The sequence below is a fragment of the Mirounga leonina genome, unplaced genomic scaffold, assembly GCF_011800145.1.
Source record: "Mirounga leonina isolate KUSES-001 unplaced genomic scaffold, KU_Mleo_1.0 Mir_454, whole genome shotgun sequence".
NCBI classification, from domain to species: Eukaryota; Metazoa; Chordata; class Mammalia; order Carnivora; family Phocidae; genus Mirounga; species Mirounga leonina.
In genome coordinates this window covers 15,128,079-15,154,489 of record NW_023270763.1, presented here as the reverse complement: position 1 = coordinate 15,154,489, position 26,411 = coordinate 15,128,079, and the positions used below count along the sequence as shown (strand labels likewise).

General features: G+C 38.7%; 1 protein-coding gene and 1 long non-coding RNA gene across 4 annotated transcripts in view; both read left to right on the top strand.

The window, feature by feature from the left end:
• The window catches only part of TPST1 (tyrosylprotein sulfotransferase 1), a 159,411-nt gene that overhangs the window by 68,587 nt on the left and 64,413 nt on the right, over positions 1-26,411 (top strand). The window lies entirely within an intron of this gene.
• LOC117999534 overlaps positions 1-26,411 on the top strand; it is a 48,734-nt gene that overhangs the window by 20,024 nt on the left and 2,299 nt on the right. Inside the window, exon 2 of the long non-coding RNA XR_004676284.1 lies at positions 1,463-1,512. This is a non-coding gene — a long non-coding RNA (uncharacterized LOC117999534). The remainder of the gene's footprint in view (positions 1-1,462; positions 1,513-26,411) is intronic.

The window sequence follows — 26,411 nt, the reverse complement described above, 5'->3', positions numbered from 1 at the left end:
AGGGAGAGGGTGAAGCAGACTCTCCGCTGAGTGGGGAGCCCGATGTGGGGCTCAGTCCCGGGACCCTGTGATCATGACCTGGGCTGAAGGCAGACGCTAACCAACTGAGCCACCCAGGCACCCCGAAGAAGTCTAATTTTTAAAAGATTTTTGTTGTTGTTCTGTTCACTGGGTTGCCAGTAATTTTCTGGGAGATATTATTCCACTGTTCTTCCAGTTGCATTTGTTGCTCTTGAGAAATCTGTTGTCAGTCTAATTATCAGCCCTTTTTTTAATACACCATTTTCCTGACTGTTTTAAGATCTCTTCATCTTTTGTGTTCTGTATTTTTACTACTATATTTTGTGAGTAGGTGTGGATTTCTGTTTTGATTTATCTGGCTTGGTAAATGTTCCTTTTGGAAATATTGGAGGTTTTTAACTACAGTTTCAATTTCTTTAAAAGATGAAAGTCTAAATTATTTCTTGAGTGAGCTTTGTGTCTTTCAAGGAGTTTGTCCGTTTCTTCTAAGTTGCTGAATCTGTAGGCATAAAATTACTCATAATATTCTCTTACCGACATTTACATATCTCTGGAATCTATAGTGATCTATAGAGCCTCTCATTCCTGAAATTGGTAATTTCTGCTTGGAGTTTGTTGAGATTTTTGGGTCTGTGGGTTTTATAGTGTCTATCCTTTGTTGCCTCAAAGAGTCTTTTGACTCTGTTGTTAGGTGCCTACACATTAAGGATTGTTAGGTCTTCTGGCAAAATTGATCCCTTTATCATTAATATAGCTACTCAGCCTTTGATTGGTGTTAACATGTTATATCTTTATCCATCTGATTACCTTTAATCTATATGTGTCTTTATATTTAAAGTGGGTTTCATGAAGCAAACATATAGTTGGATCTTGTGTTTTGATCCACTCTCTCAATAAATTGCTTTTAATTGGTACGTTTAAACCATTGATGTTCAGAGTGATTTCTGATATAGTTGGATTAATTTCTACTACAATTATTACTGGTTTTTATTCATTGCTTTGTTCTTTGTTCCTGTTTTTGTTTTTCACTCTTTCTACCATTTGTGGTTTTGACTGAGCCTCTTATGTGATTCAGTTTTCTCTCCTTTCTTAGCATATGAATTATACTAAAAAGAGTAATTTTTTTGTGGTTGCCTTCTTGTCTACAATATACATTTACAACTAATCCAAATCTACTTTCAAGTAACACTATACCACTTCATGGGTAGTGCAAGTACCTTATTGTAACAAAATATTTCTATTCTCTCTCTGTCCTTTATATCATTGGTTTCATTCATTTCACTTATACATAAGTATTTATACTCAAATACATTGTTGCTATTATTATTTTGAACAAACTCTGATAGGTAAATCTGTTAGAGCAGTTAAGAATAAGAAAAATGAAAGTTTTGAATTTACCTTCACTTACTACTTCTCTAATGCTTTTCCTTTCTTTATGTAGATCCCAAGTTTCTGCCCAGTTCTAAAGAACTCTTTTAAATTCCTTGCAAGGTAGGTCTACTGGCAACAAATTCCCTTAATGTTTGTCTGTGAAAGTCTTCATTTCCCCTTCACTTTTGAGGAGTGATATCACAGGATACAGAATTATAAGTTTGTGATTTTTTTTTCTGTCAATACTTTAAATATTTCACTCCACTCTGTTTGCTTGCATGTTTTCTGAAGAGAAGTTGGAGATGATTCTTATCTTTGCTCTTCTATAGGCAAGATGTTTTTTCCTCTGCCCCCCCCCTTTTTAAGATTTTATTTCTTTATTTGCCAGAGAGAAAGCATACAAGCAGGGGGAGCAGCAGGCAGAGGGAGAAGCAGGCTCCCCGCTGAGCAAGGAGCCCAATGTAGGACTCAATCCCAGGACTCTGGGATCATGACCTGAGCCGAAGGCAGATGCTTAACCGACTGAGCCACCCAGGCGTCCGTTTCTCTGGCTTCTTTAAAGATTTTTTCCCTTATCTTTGCTTTTCTGCATTCTGAATATGATATGCCTGGGTATAGTCTTTCTTTTCTTTTTCTTTTTTGCATTGATTCTTCCAAATGGCCACTGAACTTCCTGGATCTGTGGTTTCGTGTGTGTATTAATCAGGGTTTTCCAGACAAACAGAACCAGTAGGATGGTGATATATATATTTATATTTATATATGTAAAGAGATTTATTCTGAGGAATTGACTCATGTAATTATGGAGGCTGAGAAGTCCCAAAATCTGCAGTTGGCAAGCTAGAGACCCAGGAGAGCAGCTGCTGTATTTCTAGTCTGAGTCTATAGGCTTGTGAATCAGAAGTTCCCTCTTACTCACCCTTTGTGTTCTATTCAGATCCTCAATTAGTTGGATGAGGGCCATTCACATTAGGAAGGGCAATTTGCTTTACTCCATTGATTCAAATATTAACCTCATTCAAAAACACTGTCACAGACACACCCAGAGTAACAGACTAACTGTCTGGGTGTCTTATAGGTCAGTCAAATTGACACATAAAATTAATCATCATATATCTGAGATTAATTTGGGCAAATTCTCAGTCATTAATGTTTCAAGTATTTCTTCTGTTCTTTTTTGTCTGTCTTCTCCTTGTATTCCCATTACGTGCATGTTACACTTTTTGTAGTTGTTCCATGTTTCTTGGATATTTTATCTTTTCAGTCTTTTCTCTTTTTTTTTTTCAGTTTTGGAAATTTCTACTGGCATATCCTCAGCTCAGAGATTTTTTTTCTCAGCTGTGTTCACTCTGCTAAAGAGCCCATCAAAGGCCTTCTTCATGTCTGTTACAGTGTTTTTGATCCCTAGCATTTCTTCTTTCTTAAAATTTTCATCTCTGTGCTTTATAGTATCTTTCAGTTCTTTCATGTTGTCTACTTTTCCCATTAGAACCCTTAACATATTAATCATAGTTGTTTGAATTCCTGGTTTGATAATTCCAGCATTCCTGCTGTATCTGAATCTGGCTGTGCTGCTTGTTCTGTTTCTTCAAACTGGTTTTTGCCTTTTAGTATGCCTTACAATTTTTTTTGTTGAAAGCCATGCATGATGTGTACTGGGTGAGAGGAACTCTGGTGAGAAGTTCTTTAGTGATGTGGTACTGTGGTGTTGTGGGGCAGGAAGGCATTCTGTGGTCTGAGGAGTCCGTCTCAGTCTTTTCGTGAGCCAATGCCCTTCAGCAATGAACTTAACGGTACCCTTTTAGTTTAGCCTTCCCCCCGCCCCTGCGACTTAGGTTGGGCAGGATGGCTGGAGAGGACTGGAGCTGAGTATTTCCCTTCCCTCAGGCCAGTTAGGCTTTGGTCAATTAGTTTCTTTTGAGGGCAGGCTTTACTAAAGACAAAGGGCTCTGGCATATTTCAAAAGCGTTACTTTTCTCCTATCCCTGGCAGAAGCAGGAGAAGGTTTTTCCTCTGATTTTTACAGTGACTACCTGGTAGTATTCCAGATGGTAAAACTCGTAAGACTGGGGGTACCCCTCAAATCTTTAACTCACAGGTTTGCCTACTTTGAGCCTCCAGCAATTTGTCAACTGTAGTTCAGGTTTTCCTATCCCAGAACTGCTTTCCCCAGAGGTTTCTGCTCATAAGTCTCTGCTCTGGTAGGTCGTGCTTCTTGGTATCTGCCTGTCTGTCTCTCTGACTCTGGGGGTTTGCCTTGTGACCTCACTTGCTTGACAGATCTAAGAAGAGTTGTTCTTTCAGCTTTTTACTTGTTAGGATGGAGGGGCAACTTCCAAGCTCCTTTCATGCTCACTGAGAAACTGAAAGTCCTCTTTTTATTAAAATTTATTTTCTTCTCTGTGTTTCATTCCAGATGATTTTATTGCTTTGTCTTTTATATTCACTAATCTTATCATTTGAAATATATCTAATCTGCCATGAATATCTTGTGTATTTTTCAACTCAGACAGAATTTTCATCACTCAAAATTTGATTTGGGTCTTTTATATCTTCCGTGTTCTACTTATATGTGTTTTTTCCACACCTCCAAGCAGTTCTCCAAATCTCAAAGGACACGGACAAAATATGCCACAAATTTAACTCAGTTATGACACTATCTACCTGGAGAGTGTCATATTTCACAGGTTAAGGGCTCAGTGCCACTGGACCCACAAGACTGCTTCCACTTCAGGTGCCAGTCGCAAGTCTAGGTTGCCACCTGTGCCTCTGACCAACTGGCTACAAATTGGAGGTTCCTGAAATTCCCTTGTTGGGGCCATTAATTTGCTAGAGCCACTCACAGAACTCAGGAAACCAGTTTACTTATTCTTTGTTACAAAGGATATTAAAGGATACAAATGAACACCCAGATGAAGAGATACATAGGGTGAGGTTTAGAAGGGTCTTGAATACAGGAGCTTTCTCTCCCTGTGGAGTTTGAGGTGTGTTGCTCTGCTCATATGTGGGTGCATTCACCAACTTGGAAGCTCTCCGAACTCATCCTTTTGGGCTTTTATGACATAGGTGATTGATTTAAAAAAGGGTTGGAACTTTCGATCCCACTTCTCAACCTCCTAGAAGGGCCAGAGATTGAGCTCAGTCACCAATAGCCAATAATTTAATCAATTACCAAGTACCTTAGCTCTTGTTATTTTTACCACTATCACTACTCCATATATTACTACAAGTTACATGCAAGGAGAACCACTTAACCTTTCTTAGGATGCATGTGTTGACAAAGATTAAGTGACTGTGTGTGGTCTTGTATTGTTCTGAGTCCTTATTGGTTTCTGGGATATTGGTAGTCCCTGTACACCTGGATGCAGTCTATGGCAATTTACGTCAGGGTCTCCTCTCCACCATGGCTGAGTGGTTCTCCCTGCTGTACTGGCCCCCACCTTGAATCATATTGACCTTGAGAGGCCTGGCTGTTGTATTCTTTTTTAAGCCCTGATCTTGGACAGTAAGACCTACAGCTCTCAGCTACAGAATCTCTTTGCCTCCCCTAGGGCAAACTCCTTTCTCATAGTAATTTTGCATTAATAAAGTTCTGCTAAGTACCCTCAGCTCCCTTACTCCTTCTCAGCTGGGCATACAGAAAATTCTCGATGCCTTTTATGCCATGTGGGAGCCAGTGGACTCTGGATATGTAAATTCATACTCTGTGAATTTCTCATCTTTTATAAATTCCTCATCTTTTATACTGATCATGTAATGCTCCCTGGTTTATTAAGAAGGGCATCCTACATAGCATTCTCCTCTTAGAACCCCAACTGGGAAATTAATCAAAGTCCCTCTCTTTTTAGCTTTTTCTTCAACCTATTTAGCATGTCTTTACTTTTTTAGAACTTTATCCTGGAGGAAGGAGGTCAGTATCTACAAGTGTTACTGCTTTTTCCTTCCCACTGTTCTCTTGTCCTTTCAACAGTACACCAGGAGCCTGCTCAGGGCAGGCTTTCCATTTCCTCTGCCACTTTTCTTAAGGCAAAATGGCAAGTATGATACAGGGAAAGAGTAACCGGCTTCCTGACAAGGAAACACAGGTTGGAAGGTATTTAAAAATATTATACTTGCTAAAGAAATTAAAAAGAAAAAATATGTCCTGGAGTAGAGGTGGGTTGGCCAATTTAGATAGAGGTCAAGGAAGTTTTCTCTGAGGCAGTAATTTCTGAACCCTTTCAAGGCTTGTTTGAGTATTGACAAAACTAACATCAACACTTCTTGTGCACAGATGCAAAAAGCAGGCTCCCTCATTCCCTCTTCTCCCTCTCACAGTTAGTATATTCTGTTTTCTGTAATACTCTCTCCTGTCCTGACTGCCCAGTTTTATGGCTAGGTCTTTATAATACATTTATGCTTACATATGCTTATGTTTATCAGTATACCATCTTAGGATGCAGAAGCCAAAAAAAACCTAAGGCAATTTTTCTCCAAGCCAGACTACCAGTATCAGAACTACCTGGGACACATACTAAAATTGCAGCCTTCTGGACTCTGCTCCAGTGTCATAATTATTAATAATTTCACGTGGAATCTGATATTATTGAATTCATGTTACTTGAGTGGAAACCGTGTACCTTAGTTATCCCTATAGCCACACAACTATATAAACTGTCAACAAGTTTTGATAAATTGAATTATTGCGAAACTGGGAGTGATGCATTTTAAGTATCTTTAAAAGTTTTATTTTGAGGGTGCCTGGGTGGCTCAGTCGTTAAATGTCTGCCTTTGGCTCAGGTCATGATCCCAAGGTCCTGGGATTGAGCCCCGCATTGGGCTCCCTGCTCCACGGGAAGCCTGTTTCTCCCTTTCCCACTCCCCCTGATTGTGTTCCCTCTCTCCCTGTCTCTCTCTCTCTGTCAAATAAATAAATAAAATCTTTAAAAAATAAAAAAATAAAAGTTTTATTTTGAGATGACATCAGCAAAAATGGCAGAATCAAGAAATCTGAAATTTAGTTCTCCCAGTAAAAGCACAGAAAAACTGGCAGACTGTTAGAATCAATTTTTCAGAATTCTGGTAATTAACCAAAGGTTTGCAACAACTAAGGGAAATACTTATTCATGAAAAGTAGCTGAATTTCAGTAAGAAGAGTGAGCTTTGTGGCTATTCAATTTACCCTAGTTCCATTTCCTGTCTCCCAGATCAGCTGAGCCTAAAATAACAGCCTGTGTTCTTGGTATTTGAGAAAACAGACCTAATTCTCAAAGATCTGTAATTATTTGTTTTGCCTTGGTTGGAGGCTCCCTGGAAGACTGACTCAAAACCCTTGTCTTTATTTCTTCTGACTCATAACTGGCCAAGTGCTAAAGCTACTGGGAGCAGGAAGAGCAGCATTTGTCAAAAATATTTACAAGCAAATAATTTTATTACTGCTGCCTGAGGCAATAGAAAATACTTCGGTCACACAATAGATAAAAAAGCCTAGAATTAGATGTCCATAGGGCTTGGAAAACTCCCAACATATTCCTGGGAATATAGAAAGCCGTGTACTTGGGCAGGACTGTGTGCATGCCTAGAGAAGACCTAAGAGGGCCCTCAGCTCTCACCTCTGGCCAGTCTTGAAGGTCTGTGGTAGCAGGAAGTGAAGGCTAAGACAGAGTTGTGAATTGCCTGGCTTAGCATTTAAAGTATACCCTGAACCCACAGAGTCCTCCGTAATGATTGGGAGTTTTTTGATTCTAGGGATTTAAAGAAAACTGTCCAGTCATTAGCTGACCCCTAAGCTAACAGAACAGAGATCAATGGCTACATACAACAAAGAATACAGACTTTACAAAATTTATTTTGCAGAGTCTCTAAACACACAACTACTATTATAAGCAGCAGTGATGAGAAACTCTGGAAGAGAGAGAATCTGATTTGCAGAAATGCCACAGTATAATATTCAAAATGTCCAGTTTTCAACAAAAAATTATGAGGCATACAAATAAATAATGGGAAAATCATCAGTAGAAACTTCTTTGAGGAAGCCTAGATACTACACTTTCTACATTTGTCCATGACAAATACTTTAAATCAGCTATTTTAAATAGTTCCTCAAGGAATCAAACCATGTCTAAAGAACTAAGGCAAAGTATGAGAGAGGGTAATGTCACCAAGATGGCAGACTAGGAGATCCCAGCCCTCACCCCTGCACAAAAATAATGATAAAGTCAACTATCACAGATGAGGAAAATTCTGGGAAAACGATGGACTGCAGTTCAGGGGCTGCAGTGAACCAGAGGAGTGCAGAGACTGGAGATGACTGCATAAATGGAATAGGAAGCATTCTGCCTACGTTGCCCTATCTATCCCTCAGGCCAGCAAAGTGTTGCAGGGAATTCCCTTGGCCATGAATTCCCCTAATTGGGGAAGAGGAAGAGCGAGGGAATTCAGCAGCTGTAGTTACTGCTGCAGAGGACTCCTGTGTTCTTTGCTGATGTAGACCCCAGCTGCTAGAGCTTCCTCATGACAGAGGTGCTGCATCCCCTGGAACCAGAGCCGTCAAATGCTGCCCCTCCCACCTACGAGTTGGAACTGTCACTCTCCCTTACCAGCCCCAGTGCCCCCCTGGATGTGCAAGCCTGAGCATATAGCTTCCAGCACATACAGGCACCACTGAACACACATCCATGTGTCCAAAGAGTTACGAGCCCACCATAGTTGCTCATGTACATCCATGGGACCAGGTGCTTGCCATGGCTGCACACATGCAACTGGGTGACCAGCTGCCCTCATTTGCCCCAGAACTGTCACACCTCCACATCTGGACTTGGAGCTGCTATACACCTCACCCAGCTGATGACCTCACATCTTTTCTTAGAGGACATCTTTCCCTAACTAAGCCACTCCATGAAGGTTGGAAGGGGTTACTGCTTTTTCAGATGCAAAGACAGCAATGCAAGGCTAAGGAACACAAAAGGAACACACAAAAAAAGGGCACATGAAACCACCAGAGGAACACAATAACTTCAGTAACTGACACCCCACAAATGGAGATCTATGAATTGCCAGAGAATTAAAAATAATTGTTTTTAAGAAACTCATGGGCTATGAGAGAATATAGATAAACAACTCAACAAAATCATGACAGCAATACATGAAGAAAACAAAGAGTTCAACAAAGAGATAGAAATCATAAAAAAAAAGTCAAATTCTGGAGCTAAAGAATACATTGTGTGAAATAATACAATAGAGAGCTTTAACCTCAGGCTCAAATAAGCAGACTCAAATAAGGAGAAGAAAACTCAAGGATATAGTATTTGAAATTACCCAGAGAATAAAGAATGAAGAAACCTATGGGATTCATGGGCTGCCATCAAACAAAACCATATATGAATTATGGGGGTCCCAGAAGGAGAGGAAGGGGACAGAAAGCTTATTTAAGAAATAATGGCTGAAAATTTCCCAAATCATGTGAGGGGAAATTGATACCCAGATTCACAAAGCTCAGAAGTTTCCACATTGGGATCAACCCAAAGAAAACTACATTGAGACATATCATAATCAAATTACCAAAAGTCAAAGACATTGTATATCTTAGATTTACACAATGTTATATGTCAATTATATGTCCATTAAAAAGTAAAATAAAGCAAAAAAAAAAAATTCAAGGACAAAGAGAACTTTGAAAACAGCAGCAGAAAAGTGGTCCTCACTTATAAGGGAACCCCATAAGAATATCAGTAGATTTCTCAGCAGAAACTTACCAGGCCAGGCAAGGGTGGGATGATATATTCAAAATTCTGGAAGAAAAAAACTGCCCAACAGGAACTCAGTGTCAGGCAAAATTATCCTTTTAAAATGAAAGAGAGGTAAAGTTTTTCCCAGACAAAAACCGAGGGAGTTCATCACCATTAGACCTGCATTACAAGAAAATGCTTAAGGGAGTTCTTTCACTTGAAATGAAAACAAGCTAGACAGCCATATGAAAACATAAATCTCATGGGTAAAGGTAAATATATAATCAATGTAATATTGTAATGGTGGTATATAAATTACTTTTAACCCTAATGTAAAAGTTAAAAGACAAAAACATTAAGAATAATTGTAATCACAAAAGTTTGTTAATTGATACACATAGAAAGATGCAAACTCTGACTATAAAAAAACAAAGTATGTATGAAGGGGAGTGTAGATTTTTGTATGTAATTGAAGTTAAGTTGTTGTCAACCTAAAACAGAAAATTGTTACAAGATATTTTTGGAATCCTTGTAACCATAAAGAAAATAAAAAACTATCATAGATACTTAGAAGAGAAAAAGAAAAAGAATCAAAGGAAACCATTACATAAAATCATCAAAAAACAAAAGAAGACAGCAAGAGATGAAGAGGGAAACAAAACAGTAGCAAAACAGCAAAATATAGCAGTGAGCTCTCACTTATCAAGAATTACTTGTGCCTGGGTGGCTCAGTCATTAAGCAGCTGCCTTCAGCTCAGGTCATGATCCCAGGGTCCCGGGATCGAGCCCCACATCGGGCTCCCTGCTCAGCGGGGAGCCTGCTTCTCCCTTTCCCACTCCCCCTGCTTGTGTTCCCTCTCTTGCTCTGTCAAAAAATAAATAAAATCTTTAAAAAAAAAATTTACTTTAGGGACATCTTGCTGGCTCAGTCGGAAGAGCATGTGACTCTTGGTCTCAGGGTTGTGAGTTTGAGGCCCGTGTTGCTTGTAGAGATTACTTAAAAAAAAAAAAAAAAAAGAATTTAAATGTAAAGTGTTTAAATTCACCAATCATTCAATATTTATTCAGCTTTAGTGCCTGAATGGATTAAAAAAAAAAAAGATCCAGTAAATTTTTTGGTTGGGGGAGCAGTGGGAGTTAAAAAAGACTCACTTTAGATTTAAGGACTCACAAAAAGTATGTAGAGAGTGAATCTTATGTATATTTACCACACACACAAAAAGGTGATTTATATGTTCATTAGCTTTACTGTACCTATTGTTTCACAATGATGTGTGTATTTAAACATCACATTGTACACATTGTAAATATATACAATTTTTTAAAAATAAAAAATAGAGCAAAGTATGAGAACAGTGTCTCACAAAATAGAGAATAAAGAGATGAAACTGTATGAAACCAGAGAGGAATTCTGGAGTTGAAAATAAGTAAGATGAAAAATTCTTTCATCAGGTCCAAGAGACTTGAACTGAAAGAAGAAAGAAACCAACACACTTGTAGATAAGTTAATTGCTATTATCCAATCTGAAGAACAGAAAAAAAAATATATATATATACAGAACTTGTGAGATACCATCAAGTGTACTAACATACATATAACAGGAATCTTACAATGAGAAGAGATACTGACTTAGCAAAAAGAATATTTGAAGAAATAAAGGCAAAAACCCCAATTTTAATGAAAAACATGTATCTAACACATCCACGAAATTCAGTGAACTCCAAGTAGGATAAAACCAAAGAGATCCACACCTAGACACATCATAGTCAAATTTCAAAAGACAAAAGCTTTAAAGCAGAAGGAGAAAAGGACTCATGCCATACAAGGGGTCCTCAATAAGAGTAACAGCTGCCTTTTTCATTAGAAACCATGGTTTCCAGAATGCATGAGATGACATATTCACAGTGCTGAAAGGCAGAACTCAACTTAGAATTCTATATCTGCCAAAACTGTCTTTCAAAAATGAAGAAGAAATGAGACCATCTTTACAAATAAAAAGTGAGAGAATTCGTCAGCAGTAGATCTGCCTACACAGATGCTAAGGGGAGTCCTTCAGGATGGGATGAAAGAACACTAGACTTGAATCTATATAAAAATTAAAGAACATGGGTAAAGTCAACTACATAGGTTGACTAAGCACTGGCCAAGATGGTCCATAGAAAAAGGAAGTCTTCTGAAGATCACTTGCTTCAAGACAGAAAAGATAAAACCCCACTTCTGTCTTCTCCACCTGTCAGGAGTCCTGCATTCAGCAGCCTTCCTTCATTCAGCATATAATTTTTGAATAGATTAATGAGGTGAGATCTTTTCACCATTCTAATTCTACTTAAGTAAATAAAAGAGTGGGCTTATTACAGGAAATACAGATTAAAACTATAGTGAGATACCCCTACATATCCACGAGAATGGTTAATATTAAATGGATGGACAATACAGAGTATTGGCTAGGATGTGAAACAACCAGAATTTTTTTTTTTTTTAAGATTTTATTTATTTGTCAGAGAGAGACAGAGCACAAGCAGGGGGAGAGGCAGAGGCAGAGGGAGAAGCAGGCTCCCTGCTCAGCAGGGAGCCCGATGTGGGACTCGATCCCAGGACTCCGGGATCATGACCTGAGCCAAAGGCAGCCGCTTAGCTGACTGAGCCACACAGGCGTCCCAACAACCAGAATTCTTAATGTTGGTGGGAGTGTATGTTTATACGACACTTGGGAAACTATTTGTTATAGCTGCTTGGCAAAACATGCCTACCTTCTGACCCATCAAGTCCACTCCTGGGTATATATAAAACAAGTTATAGACTTAAGAAAATTACACGAAAAACTCATATAATAATATTTGTGGCAGCACTATTAATAACTATTATTATATAAGTATTATAACTTTTCAAAAGTTGGAAGCAAATCTGAATGCTCATCAACAGGGAAGCAGATAATGTGGTATATTTATACAGTGAGCAATAAAAAGGAGCAAACTGCTGATACACACATGTTGAATCTCACAAATATGATTTGCGTAAAAAGCCAGACACAAAAGAGTGTATAATGTAATTTCCCATTTATATGAAGTTCAAAAATGGGTAAAAGTGATCTATGTAATTATTAGAATACTGGTTTTCTTATGGGTACTGACTGGGATGCAACATAAAGGAGCCAGTTTAGAGGCTGAGAACGTTCCCTGTCTTGTTCTAGACGGTGGTTACATGAGTATATACATAAAAATTTGAATTAAATGCTGAAAAAAAAGTTGGTATTCTTGAAGCTCTGTTTGTACTTTATATTATGTAAGGTAGTTAAAGATCTTGAAATATATATCTTTATTCTGTCAGTGTTGTTCAAATCTGGGATAAATCCCAAATCTGGGATAAATAATAGTATATAATTAGATCATGTGTAAGGAAATTCAACCACAGTTTCATTATTTATGACTGCTAAAAGTCTTTGGGGCGCCTGGGTGGCTCAGTCGGTTAAGCATCTGCCTTCGGCTCAGGTCATGATCCCAGGGTCCTGGGATCAAGTCCTGCATCGGGCTCCCTGCTCAGCGGGAAGCCTGCTTCTCCCTCTCCCTCTGCCTGCCACTCCCCCTGCTTGTGCTCTCTCTCACTCTCTCTCTCTCTCTGTCAAATAAATTAAATAAATAAATAAATAAAACGTTTAAAAGTCTTAAGGTATAATATGTTAACATAATTTACCTTTGACATAAAAACATAAACCTAGATAATGAATCTGATTACCCTATTTGACTTCAGGGTAATATTAAATATTTGGTCACATATGTTAATCCTTTTTTTTTTTTTTTTTTATTTGAGAGAGAGAGAAAGCACAGGCAGGGGAGAGGCAGAGGGAGAGGAAGAAGCAGACTTTCCGCTGAGCAGGGAGCCCAATGTGGCCCCATCTCAGGACCCCGGGATCATGACCTGAGCCAAAGGCAGATGCTTAAGCAACTTTAAGGACTCACAAAAAGTATGAAGAGCGTGGATCTTACGTATATTTACCACACACACAAAAAGGTGATTTATATGTTCATTAGCTTTACTGTACCTATTGTTTCACAATGATGTGTGTATTTAAACATCACATTGTACACATTGTAAATATATACAATTTTTTAAAAATAAAAATAAAAGGGGCGCCTGGGTGGCTCAGTTGTTAAGCATCTGCCTTCAGCTCAGGTCATGATCCCAGGGTCCTGGGATTGAGCCCCACATTGGGCTCCCTGCTCGGCAGGAAGCCTGCTTCTCCCTCTCCCACTCCCCCTGCTTGTGTTCCTTCTCTTGCTGTCTGTCTCTCTGTCAAATAAATAAATAAAATCTTTAAATAAATAAATAAATAAAAATAAAAATAAAAAATAGAGCAAAGTATGAGAACCGTGTCTCACAAAATAGAGAATAAAGAGATGAAACTGTATGAGCCACTCAGGTGCCCCATACATACGTTAATCTTAAAGTCCAGAATGGGCTAAGGGCAATTATTACCAACATTTAACTAGCTTGTTCTGTTATTTCATGCTGGAGGACCAAAGTAGAATGAGCAAGTAAGTGAACTTTCAAGAAATAAAGTGCCAGTGTTTTCACAACTACTTGTAGACTGTAAAACAGAAATGAAATCTGTTCCTTGCAAAGAATGCAAGTCTGGCCAAACACCAAGATGTTGCTGCATAGAGAAAATAAAACAACCAGAGACAAAACCACAACAGAGCTGCTTTCATCCCAGAATGTTCAGGGACAGAAAGAATAAGGACTGGGACATGACCAGGCACAGGAGAGGGAGAGAGTAATCAGGGGAGAAGAGAGATTTTTATTTTTTTCTTGACCTTATGTGAACTTTTTTTTTTTAAGATTTTATTTATTTATTTATTTGACAGAGAGAGACCAGCGAGAGAGGGAACACAGGGGGGAGAGTGGGGAGAGGGAGAAGCAGGCTCCCTGCAGAGCAGGGAGCCCAATGTGGGGCTAGATCCCAGGACCCTGGGATCATGACCTGAGCCGAAGGCAGACGCTTAATGACTGAGCCACCCAGGCGCCCCCTTATGTGAACTATTAATCTAAACCTAGAAATGTTGACTTCATCTGAAGAATCAGAAACAGATTTCTCCAGTTTATTCATTTATTCAACAAATATTTATTGACCCTCTGTTATGTTCCTAGCATCATTGTAAGCACTTGAGATAGAACAGCAAACAAGACACAAATTCCTGCGCTTATGGAACATATATTGAGAGTGGGGGTGGGACAGGAATGCATACACACATTATACATGTTGCACTGAGCCTATATTACATAGCTACTTTTCTTAGTTTAGCCTTCAACTTACCATACTTCTGAAACCTCCAGTTTAATGCTGCTATTTAGGTTACCCTTTCGAATGAGACCCTCCTTAGTACTTAAATAATAAAATCTTCTTGCATATGAATCTGATATGTGGTAAAGAATAGGATTAGAAATAGACCTAAATTATATGGGAATTTAGGACATTGTTATGATACCATACACAAAGGAGTACAGTAGTGCCCACCCTTGTTAGTAGTTTTGCTTTCCACCGGTTTCAGTCACCCATGGTCAATCACAGTCTGGAAGCCGATAATCATTCTGACATATCAGAAGGTCAGTAGTAGCCTGATGCTGTGTCACAATGCCTATATCATTCACCTCACTTTTTAAAAAAAATTTTTTATTGTTATGTTAATCACCATACATTACATCATTAGTTTTAGATGTAGTGTTCCATGATTCATTGTTTGTGCAGAACACCCAGTGCTCCATGCAGAATGTGCCCTCCTCAATACCCATCACCAGGCTAACCCATCCTCCCACCCCCCTCCCCTCTAGAACCCTCAGTTTGTTTTTCAGAGTCCATAGTCTCTCATGGTTCGTCTCCCCCTCCGATTCCCCCCTTCATTCTTCCCCTCCTGCTATCTTCTTCTTTTTTTTTTCTTAATATATATTGCATTATTTGTTTCAGAGGTACAGATCTGTGATTCAACAGTCTTGCACAATTCACAGCGCTCACCATAGCACATATCCTCCCCAATGTCTATCACCCAGCCACCCCATCCCTCCCACCACCCCCCCTCAGCAACCCTCAGTTTGTTTCCTGAGATTAAGAATTCCTCATATCAGTGAGGTCATATGATACATGTCTTTCTCTGATTGACTTATTTCGCTCAGCATAACACCCTCCAGTTCCATCCACGTCGTTGCAAATGGCAAGATCTCATTCCTTTTGATGGCTGCATAATATTCCATTGTATATATATACCACATCTTCTTTATCCATTCATCTGTCAATGGACATCTTGGCTCTTTCCACAGTTTGGCTATTGTGGACATTGCTGCTATAAACATTGGGGTGCATGTACCCCTTTAGATCCCTACATTTGTATCTTTTCACCTCACTTTCTCATCACATAGGCAACTTATCGTCTTAAAACCATTAATACAGAACAATCAGGTATTTTGAGAGAGAGACCACATTTACACAACTTTTACATATATATTGTTATAACTGTTCTGTTTTTGTTTTTTTTTTTTTAAGATTTTATTTATTTGCGAGAGAGAATGAGAGACAGAGAGCATGAGAGGGAGGAGGGTCAGAGGGAGAAGCAGACTCCCCGCTGAGCAGGGAGCCCGATGTGGGACTCGATCCCGGGACTCTGGGATCATGACCTGAGCCGAAGGCAGTCGCTTAACCAACTGAGCCACCCAGGTGCCCCATAACTGTTCTGTTTTATTATTGTTGTTAATCTCTTATTGTGCCTAATTTATAAATTAAACTTTACCATAGGTTAAAAAAAAAACACTGTATAAATGGCTTGGTACAATCTGTGTTTTCATGCATCCACTGAGGGTCTTGGAACTTATCCCTGGTGGATAAGTTAAATGTCTAGTTCATTAGCTGTGATAGTCTTGGATCCTAAAGTCAATGCAGATAAAACTGAAAATACTAAAATAGAGAAAAATAGTAGGAAGGATAAATAAAAATGAAAATTGATAATTGAGATGATCAATGAAAAGGTAAACCTTTTGCAATATTGATGAAGGTATAAGAGAGCAAATGTGTATCGGCTAAAGGATGAAAAAGGAAAAATAATACAGGTATAAAAGAAATTAAATGAATTATGTGTGAATACTATGTAAAGGTATCTTTGTAATAAATTGAAAGCCCAGAGATAATAGCTAATTTTTCATGGTAGAGAACTTAAATGCATTGATTAGCATCAAAGAGATTGAAAAGGTCAATCTTAGTCAAGAGAGAACATTTAAAAAGGTGTAGATGATTCAAAATTGAATTACTTCTAACAGATGAGTCCAGTGCTGTTTAAACTAGTTTAGGTAATAGAAAAAGATGGAAAACTCCCCTGTTCATTTTATGAAACCATGACTTAACAACAGAACCCAATAGAAGTTACAGAAAAGAAAACCAGAATTTTCTTATCCATATTGATGCCAAAATCATAAATCATAAGGTCATAAGTAAAATATTAGTAAGCAGAATTCAACAGTGTATTAAAGATTGATAAGCTTTTATGGCCAAATAACTTTTATTTCAAAAATGAAAGAATGGTTCATATCAGAAAAATCTATTAACACAGTTCATTACATCAAAAAATTAAAACCAAATGATTGTATTATTTAATGCTGAAAGGCTCTTGGTAAAATTCAGTTGTCATTCATGATAAAAATTTAAGAAGGAATAGGAAAAAACTACTTAAATATGATAAAGACTTTTTTCACTTAACATGTTTTAAGTTTTATTTATTTGACAGAGAGACACAGTGAGGGAGGGAACACAAGCAGAGGGAGTGGGAGAGGGAGAGGGAGAAGCAGGCTTCCCGCTGAGCAGGGAGCCCGATGTGGGGCTCGATCTCAGGACCCTGGGATCATGACCTGAGCCGAAGGCAGACGCTTAACGACTGAGCCACCCAGGTGCCCCTACTTAACATGTTTTTACTGAGCACTCATTATGTGCCAGGTTATGTTCGATAGGCTGGGGTTATAGCAGTTAACAAAACACACAAAACAAATAAAAATAAGCCCTTTCTTCATGGAACTTACATTAGCATTTGGAAGACATCCCATTAAAAAAATAGGCAAGTTAAATGTCTAGTTCATCAGATGGTAATAAGTCTTATAGAAAGAAATAAAGTAGAGGATAGGTTGTTATTAAGAGTTGGGGCATAGGAATAGTAGGGAAGTCCTCATAGGTAAGGTAATACTTCTTGCAGAGACCTATGGGAGAGCAAGAACAAGTGAACAAAATACAAAAATTGCTGCCCTTATGGAGCCTACAGTCTAGTTGGCGAAGACTAAAAAAACCCAAAAACCATATTAAGTAAGAAAAACATATAGCGGGGCGCCTGGGTGGCTCAGTTGGTTAAGCGACTGCCTTCGGCTCAGGTCATGATCCTGGAGTCCCGGGATCGAGTCCCGCATCGGGCTCCCTGCTCAGCGGGGAGTCTGCTCCGTCCTCTGACCCTCCCCCCTCTCATGTGCTCTCTCTCTCTCTTAATCTCTCTCTCTCAAATAAATAAAATCTTTAAAAATAAATAAATAAATAAATAAAAAGAAAAACATATAGCAAAAAAAAAAAAGAAAAACATTCAGAGATTATAAATGCTATGGAAAAAGAAAAATCAGAGGAGAATAAAGGGGACCAGGACGGTGTGGACGTTTTTTTACATTTTTTAAAAAAGATTTTATTTATTTATTTGACAGAGAGATAGCACAAGTAGGCAGAGTGGCAGGCAGAAGGAGAGGAAAAAGCGGGCTCTCAGCTGAGCAGGGAGCCCAATGTGGGACTCCATCCCAGGACCCTGGAATCATGACCTGAGCCGAAGGCAGCCGCTTAACCAACTAAGCCACCCAGGCGCCCCGGATTTCTTTTAATTTTTAAAAAGATTTTTAAGTAATCTCTACACCCAACATGGGGCTCAAACTCACAACCCCAAGATCAAGAGTTGCATGCTCTGCTGACTGAGCCAACCAGGCTGTCCCATGGACCAAGGGGATTTTGAAGGGCAGGTTATAATATAAAATAGGGTGAGCAGGGTATTCCTCATCAGCATGAGATCTGAGGAAATCTTGGGAGTGAAGGAGTTAGCCAAGTGGATAGCTGGGGAAAGAGTGTTCCAGGCAGAGGAAACAGCCACTGTAAAGACACCAGTGAGGAGCATACCTGGTCTACCCAAACAATTGCAAAAATGTCAGTGGAGCTGGAACAGAGTGGATGTAGGAGGGTGTGGAAGTCAGATTAGGTTATATAGGGCCTTGTGGACCACTGTAAGGACTAATTAAAAATTAGTTTAATGAATTTTAATAAGGCAAACACCCTTCTATAACTACCATCCATGTCAAGAAATTGAACTATGCCAGTCAGTCCAGAAGCCTTTCCATGTATCCTAATCTCAAAATAAATCTCATGCTTCCCCCCAAAACTATACACTATTCTGACACTTTTAGAAATCACTTCCTGATGTTTCTTTATAGTTTTAGCATCCAAATATGCAGGCTTATATATTATAGTCTCACGCTTTAAAAACAATCTGGCACATGGGTGTCTGGGTGGCTCAGATGGTTAAGCGTCTGCCTTCAGCTCAGGTCATGATCCCAGGGTCCTGGGATTGAGTCCCGCATCGGGCTCCCTGCTCCTTGGGAGCCTGCTTCTTCCTCTGCTTCTCTCTCTCTCTCAGGAATAAATAAATAAAATCTTAAAAAAAAAATAAAAATAAAAATCTGGCACATACTTTAAGTTTCTTTTAATTTATAGATTTCCAAATGTTCAATTCCTATCATAACCATACACTATTTCTTGGGGAGCCTAGGTCATTCAGGCAGTAAACTTATTTACTGTCTGAATTTTGCTAACTGCAAAATTTTTTCAGACTGCTGATTGTCCAACACATTCTTCTTAATTGTATATTTCATACAAATTGGCAGCTGAATCTAGAGACTTAATCAGACTCAAGATCTGATTTGGCAAGGCTATCTGTTTTTTGTTTTTTTTTTAAGATTTTATTTATTTATTTGACAGACACAGCCAAGGAGGGAACACAAGCAGGGCGAGTGGGAGAGGGAGAAGCAGGCTTCCTGCGGAGCGGGGAGCCAGCCTGACGTGGGGCTCGATCACAGGACCCTGGGATCATGACCTGAGCCGAAGGCAGATGCTTAACCACTGAGCCACCCAGGCGCCCCGACAAGGCTGTTATGTGTAGTCGTCTTTTTGTGATTTTAGCAGCATTTGATCCTCAGTGCCTAGATTCATTAGTTTGTTTGATTTTACAAAATTCTGATTTCATTTCTCAATATTATTTAGAAAAATTTTTTAAAGAGATACAGCCCTGCATCTACTATCTGGTTACCGAGGTTTATAGTCCATATAGGAAAAAGGCATGATAAATACTGGATTGTTATTCTTTATTTGGTAGTTTTCAAGATAATGAGTTGGTTTCTTCTCATATTTTTCCAAGAGACTAACTTGACGATTTCAATCTGTTGCAATTATTATTTTGTTGAAGTTCAGATTGTCCCATCTCTGGCCCACTAGAAGATTTATAAGAGGCCCATTTTATACTACAGACACCTGCAGACTGAAAGTAAATGGATGGAGAAACATCTATCGTACAAATGGATGTCAAAAGAAAACCAGAGTAGTAATAACGTACATCAGATGAAGTAGACTTTAAAACAAAGACTGTAACAAGAGACAAGGACACTGTATAATAATAAAGAGGACAATCTAATAAGATGATATAGCAATTTTAAATATTTATGCACCTAACATAGGAGCACCCAAATATATAAAACAGTAACAAACATAAAGGAACTAATTGATAATAATACCATAATAGTAGGGGACATTAACACCTCACTTATATCAATGACAGATCATCTTAACAGAAAATCAACAATGAAACAATGGCTTTAAGTGAGCCACAGGAGCAGGTGGATCTAACAGATATATAAACGTATAAAACAGCAGAATACACCTTTTCAAGTGCACATGATTCTCCAGAATAAATCACATATTAGCCCACAAAACAAACCAACTAATTCAAGAAGATCAAAATCATACCGTACATAATTTCTGACCACACCACTATGGAACTAGAAATCAACCACTAGAAAAAATCTGAGGGACCACAAATACATGGAGATTAAATAACATGTTACTAAACAATAAATGGGTCAACTAGGAAATAAAGAAGTACATGGAAACTTGGGGTACCTGGGTAGCTCAGTCAGTTAACAGCCAACTCTTGATTTCAGCTCAGGTCATGGTCTCAGGGTCACGAGATCGAGCCCCCCATGGGGCTCTGTGCTCAGTGGGGAGTCTGCTTGTCCTTCCTTTCCCTCTCCCTTCCACCTGCTTGCATGAGTGTATGTGTGCTCTGTCACTTAAATAAATAAATAAATAAATAAATAAATAAATAAATAAATAAATAAATAAAATCTTAAAAGAAGTACATGGAAACAAATGAAAATGAAAACACAATGGTCCAAAACCTCTGGGATGCAGCAAAAGTGGTTCAAAGAGGGAAATTTATAGCAATACAGGTCTACTTCAAGAAGCAAGAAAAATCTCAAATAACCTAACCTTGCACCTACAGGAGCTAGAAAAAGAACAACAAACAAAACCTAAAACCAGCAGAAGGAAGGAAATAATAAATAAGTGATACAGAAACTAAAAACACAGTAGAACACATCAATGGAAACAGGAGCTGGTTCTTTGAAAAAATCAGTAAAATTGATAAACCTCTAGCCAGACTTATCAAGAAAAAAAAAGGACTCAAATAAAATCACAAATGAGAGAGGAGAAATACAACCCAACACCGCAGAAATACAAATAATCCTAAGACAAAATTATGGAAAACTATATGCCAACAAATTGGACAACCTGGAGGAAATGGATGAATTCCTAGAAAGATAAACTACCAAAACTGAAACAGGTAGAAATAGAAAATAGAAATAGAAAACTTGAACAGATCAATAACCAAATAAATTGAGTAGGTAATCAAAAGTCCAGGACCAGATGGCTTCACAGGTGAATTCCACCAAATATTTAAAGAAGATTCATACCTAATCTTCTTAAACTATTCCAAAAAATAGAAAAGGAAGGAGAACTTCCAAATTCATTCTACAAGGCCAGCATTACCCTGATACCAAAACCAGAGAAAGACTCCGCTAAAAAGAATATAACTACAGGCCAATATCTCTGATGAACATGGATGCAAAAATTCCCAATAAAATACTAGCAAACAATACATTTAAAAAATCATTCATCATGATCAAATGGGATTTATTCCTGGGTAGCAAGGGTGGTTCAATATTCACAAAATAAAAGAAAGGATAAGAACTGTATGATCATTTCAATAGATGTGGAAAAAGCATTTGCAAAGTGTACAACATCCATTCATGATAAAAACCCTCAAAAAGTAGGTTTAGAGGGAACATACCTCAACATAATAAAGGCCATATATGAAAAACCCACAGCTAATATCCTCCTTAATGGGGAAAAACGAAGATCTTTTCCCCTAAGGTCAGGAACAAGACAAGGATGTCCACTCTCAGCACTTTTATTCAACATGGTACTGGAAGTCCTAGCCACAGCAGTCAGATAACAAAAAGAAATACAAGTCACTCAGATCAGTAAAGAAGAAGTAAAACATTCACTATTTGTAGATGACATGAGGCGTTATGTAGAAAACCCAAAAGATTCCACCAAAAAAACTGCTAGAACTAATGAATGAATTCAATAATGTCACATGATACATAATGTGCAAAATCTGTTGCATTCTTATACACCAATAATGAAGCAGCAGAGAGAGTACAAAACCAATCCCGTTTACAATTGCAACAAAAATAATAAAATACCTAGGAATAAACCTACCAAAGAGGTGAAAGGCCTATACTCTGAAAACTATAAAAGACTGATGAAAGAAATTAAAGATTACACCAAGAAATGGAAAGGGAGATGCCTGGCTGGCCCAATAAGTAGAGCATGTGACTCTTGATCTCAGGGTCATGAGTTCAAGCCCCACACTGGGTGTAGAGATTACTTAACAAAAGAAAAAAAATTACACAAGAATTTTCAAGTGCATGGATGTCAGCACCCCTAAGTACCATGTTGTTCAAGGGTCAACCATATAGATGTCTTTCAGATGCCCTGTTGCTTCCTTGTCCTTCCTCCCACTCATTCATTTCATGCAGGTTATGGTTATGTTGGTTGTTTCCAACCACTTGTATTTTGGAGTTTGTAGGGCAACTTTGTCACCTAGTTTTGTTTTAAATGTTTGTGGTTTTTTTGGTTTTGCTATCTGGTTTCTTTGTTTTCATGGATGATTTGTCGAGATTAAAAAACTTATTCTTATGGCTTCTCAGATTCCCTCTCATTTTCAGGACTTGGACTTGGAATACTTACGGAGGCGTTGCAGGATTTTGAGCAGAGGAGTGACATGATCTAACTCTATCTGGTGTATATACTACAACTAGACCACAGGGATGTAAAGAAAGAAGCAGGGAAACTATTAAAAGAATATCGTAGAAATCCAGGGGAGAGATAATGTTGCCTTGGACCAGGGGCGAGTAGCTGTGGATTTCATGAGAAGTGATCATATTTGGATATATTTTGAGGTATAAGTTGTAAGATTTTCAGATGGATTGGATGTGGAGTTTGAGAACGAGTAGTCAAAAGACAGCTCCAGTTCTATTTTATTCCGCACAGCAGGACAATGGAGTTGTTTTCAACTAAGATTGGGAAGGCCAAGGATATATAGTAGACTTTGGGGGTACGATCAGGAGTTAAGTTTGGGCTGTGCTGAGCTTAAGATAGTTATTAGACTTCTGTGTGGATCTTTATAATTCCACTCTTCTATGGACTGAAAAAGACATTGCTTACTATAGAAAATTGGAAAATACAGAAAAGTTAGGTAAGAATATCAAAATCAAAATCATATCACTGTCATTGTTACCATTTTGATATGATTCTATGAGTATATATAACATTACAAAATCGAATTTCTGTTGTGTACATACACAAAAAAATCCACTTTCACAGGACATAACGTAAGTGTTTGTTGAGTGAAATAGTCTTTGAAAACATGACTTTTTAAAATAAGATTTATTTAGGGGCATCTGGGTGGCTCAGTCAGTTAAGAGTCTGCCTTCGGCTTAGGTCATGATTCTAGGGTCTTGGGATCGAGCTTCACATAGGGCTCCCCGCTCAGCGGGAAGCCTGCTTCTCCCTTTCCTGCTCGTGCGTACTCTGTCACTATCTCTGTTGCTATCTCTGTCTCTCTCTCAAATAAAAGATTTATTTATTTATTAGAGAGTGCATGAGTAGATGGAAAGGCAGCGGGGGAGGAAGAGAGAGAGAGAAGCAGATTCCCTGCAGAGCATGGAGCCCAACGCGAGGCTCATCCTCGTTAACTTGAGATCAAAACCTGAGCCAAAATCAAGAGTTGGATGCTCAACCTACTGAGCCACCCAGGCACCCCCGAAAATATGAGTTTTAATGGTATTTCATCTTTTTAGTCTAATAAGGGTAACCATATGGGTTATGTACTTTTTTTTTTTAAGATTTTATTTATTCATTTGAGACACAGAGATAGAAGACTTGAACAGTGGGGAGAGGCAGAGGGAGAGGGAGAAGCAGGCTCCCCACTGAGCCAGGGGCCTGATGTGGGGCTCGATCCCAGGACCCTGGGATCATGACCTGAGCTGAAGACAGACGCTTAACCATCTGAGCCACCCAGGCACTCCTGGATTATGTACTCTTATCCATTCCTTTTTTGCATGTCCATTCCAGCCCTGACGCTTGCTTTAGTCTAGAGAATTTGGTTTCCTGTAGTAGTTGCTGTGTATCATAATTCAGACCTGTGGTTTGGCAGCCGTCCTGGCTGTAGTGTTTAAATAAGACTCATGTAAGATCCATGCTTTTAAAATGAGTGTCTTGGAAGATTATATTCACTTCAGTCATTCAAGATTTTGACATTGTCCCCATTCCCTGAGGACAAGTACCTTCCACTATGAATGCTGCAGAGAAAAGGGAGCCTGGACACTTGGGCCTGGGGAAGAACCTGCAGATTCACAGGTATCTTGCCTTGCAGTGCTGTGCCTGCGCTGTGGGTGTTCAAGTATTCTAGTCTGGCGGGCACTGTGTTTTAGGGTCCCAGTGAGATTAGTGGGTACTGGAATGGTAACTAACTTACACCCTGGTACACTTCCTGCCTAACTGTTGGTTAATTCCTGGAAAGACTGAAGGAGTAAGGGGGATTTGATGAGTTCCATCCAGCCTGCACGTTGTTGTGTAGAAAAGATAATCAGGCTCTCTGAACAAAGCTCATTTCTTTCTAATGACAGTATCCTTTTGAACAGAGATCAACAAACTTTCTGTAAAGGGCCAGGTATTTTTGGCTTGACAGGCCATTCAATTTTTGTTGTAATATCCAGCTGACTTAGAGCTAAAGCAGTCATACACTGTTCGGAAACAAGTGGGGTGGCTCTCCACGTGTAGCTCTCAATTCTCTAAGTGCAGCAGGTCTCTCATGCTTGTGAAAGTTGATAGGATCCTTCTGTAAGGAAGGGTGTCACCTGAGACTCCCCACACAGATCCTACATGCCCTTAAGGTGCAGTCTCAGATTACAGTTGGTAAATTTTTTCTGTAAATGGCTAAATAGTAAATATTTTAGGTTTGGGGAGCAAAATGGTCTTTATCTCAACTATTCAGCTCTGCCATTGAAGCAGAAGAGAGACCATAGACAATGTATAAACAAATGAGCATGGTTGTGTTCCAATGAAACTTTATGACATTGAAATTTCATGTGTTATGAAATATTCTTTTGAGTTTTTAAAAACTGTTTACAAATGTAAAAGCCATTTTTAGCTTGAAGGCCAGACAAAAACAGGCAGTAGGACTGAATTTGGCCTGTGACCCATGGATTGCTAACTCTTGCCTTAGCTACTTGGCAGCTTGCCCTGATTTACATCCCTCCCCAGGAGAAGAATGGCTTAGTTCTGTCATCTGCAGTCACATTATATAGTTTCTGGCTTTTTTTTTAGAGAGGGTGAAGAGGGGCAGAGGGAGAGAGAGAATCTTTTTTTTTTTAAGATTTTATTTATTTGTCAGAGAGAAAGCACATAAGCAGTGGGCACAGCAGGCTCCCCACTGAGCATGGAGCCCAATGTGGGACTTGATCCCAGGACCCTGGAATCATGACCTGAGCCGAAGGCAGACAGTTAACTGAGCCACCCAGGCGTCCTGGAGAGAGAGAATCTTAAGCAGATTCTGTGCCCAGTGCAGAGCCTGATGATGCAGGGCTTGATCTCACAACCCTGAAATCATGACCTGAGCTGAAATCAAGAGTCAGACACTTAACCAATGGAGCCACCTAGGCACCCCTGTAGTTTCTAGCTTTTGTGATTACATTTATCATGCTGCATATTAATCATGAGTATTTGTTTCTCTCTCTTATTGGACTCTGAGCTTCTTGAGAGGAGGGCCATGGCCTAATCAGTCATTTTTGCATCCGTAGTATCTAACACTTGACCTGACACATAGTAGGTATTCAGAAAATGTTTAATTTGAATTTTATGGTCAGTAAATATAAAATGTCTTTACTACTGTCTTAAAGAAAAACACCTGATTGATAGGCAGTGGGCCTTTCCAAGTTCTTCCCTTTAGCAGTCCATAGTAACTGCATTTGCTGCTAGCGGATCTTGTGACTCAGTGGTTATGTAACAAAAAACCTTTCCAAATTCTTTCATTTTAGAGTTCTCTTTTGCTTTCAGATAACAGATCATTGGACTTTGAATTATTAATTTGATCTTAATGATAAATAATGGCTTTTCATTTTTCTTATGAACCAGTGCTATAATCTGGATGAAAAAAATGATAAAAGCTATGGTTTATTGAGCATATACTACATTCCAGTCTCTTAGTCAACTCTAGTATTTCTTTAGACTTTTGGTAACTTTGTGACTACTATTAATTTAACTCTTTTTCTTTGTTCCATACATCTAAAACAAAACAAAGCAACAGCATCTTATGCTTTCCTTCCATACTACCTACTGTAATGAATGATAACACTGTCTATTTCGAGCCTTTCATGTCAAATCTGAATTGATCTAGATTCCTTCCCCTCCTTCTCCCCCTATCTAATTGGCCACTAAGTCTTATCAATGTTTGTTTGTTTTTAATCTATTGAGTTTTTCTTCTATCTCCATCTCACTTGCTGTAGATGAATTAGTAATTTCTCAACTTTTCCAATATGTAGTTGAACATCTTTACTAGTGTTTCTGACCCCAGTTACCCCATCCC